The sequence below is a fragment of the Mobula birostris genome, chromosome 12, assembly GCF_030028105.1.
Source record: "Mobula birostris isolate sMobBir1 chromosome 12, sMobBir1.hap1, whole genome shotgun sequence".
NCBI lineage: Eukaryota > Metazoa > Chordata > Chondrichthyes > Myliobatiformes > Myliobatidae > Mobula > Mobula birostris.
In genome coordinates, this window is record NC_092381.1 from 117,081,559 (window position 1) to 117,082,948 (window position 1,390).

Sequence of the window (1,390 nt, forward strand, 5' to 3'; positions counted from 1 at the left end):
GTCGGTCCTACCTTTGGGAGAGGCCGAGTGGAAGCGACGGTCTCGACACGTGCGCCGAACTTCCGTGCTCGGCTCGTTACCATCTCCGGAGGTGGGCAGGTGGGTCTGCCGCGGGGCGGCCCGATTGCCGACCGAGGGCTTCATGCTTTGGGCGGAATTGACGTTGGGCATTCGCACGTTTGCACCACGATCGATTGACGGAGTCTCCCGCCGGCGGACGGGACTGCTGTGCGCATAGATGACGGGGGCCGGTCGAACGACCGTCGACCATCCCGAGAAGGCAGCTACACCCACGCGCATATACCTAGGCGGTGAAGGTGCGGACCTCACCGGCGCGATCGACGGGGTGGGATGGCGAGGCGTTCACCGGCGCGGCGTTAGGCCCTGGGCCGACGGAGGCGAGCGGCGACCGTCGACCGTCCTGAGAGCCAGCTCGGCGGAAGGGTGCGGGTGCGGACCTCACCCAGCGACGCGGCTCGATAGGGGATGGCGCGGCACTGCGACGACAGACATGGCCCGAGAGAGCAAGGGACGGGCGCGCCGGCCGCAGCAGCACTCTTTCGCGCCGTAGGGGCAAGGCGAAAGAGTCGGGAGAGTTCCATAGGCCAGAGTGGCAGGGAGATGCCCGGTTCAGCCTGACTCAACCGAAGCGTTGATCCTCGGTCACCAACGAGAGGAAGGAGAGGCTCTGCGCGCGCGGTGCTACCGACTGACGGCCGGCCGATGTGCGATTTCCAGAAGGTCGGGCGGCACCCGCGCGTTCCCTCCCCGCTCCAGCAGAGGCCGGAGACGTCCGGTCGCCAGAGCGGTCCGCGTGCAGCCTCCGGTTCCGCGAGAAGGCTAGTGTCCTCGGGACGAGGAGAGCCTTGTGAGCGGTCCGGCGGGCGGTGCAGCAAATTGTCGGTACGTTTCTCGGCATTGTCATATACGAATCCTGAGAGAGAAAGAGAAAAGGGGTGTCCGCGACGCGTACGTGGGCCAAGGGCGCGTGCGGCGCCGCGACACCCAGCGGATCCCTGCAATGGAGGGGACCGCCGATGGCTGAACCGAGCACCAACCTACCCCGGCGGCGGGGAGGCCACGTGCACGAGCGCGGCAGCTTACCTGGCGCACGACCGACCCCCCCCCACCCCCTCGCGCATCTGGCGGCGGGCGGACGGGCGGGGCGCAGGCCAGCCGGGCGCAGCGGTCGGACAGATGAGAAAGTAGGCGGTGAAGGTAGAAAAAGCGCAGGCAGGCGCTGGTGGCGTTGGTCGGCGGCGGCCACGTCGGGACGAAAGTGGCGTGACACTGGCGTCAGCTCCTCTGCTCAGCTCCGCTACTCGAATGCGCGTTTAGCTGGCACGCTCTCGCACTCACTCGCTCCGGACGTTCTCCTAGGCGGCACCGC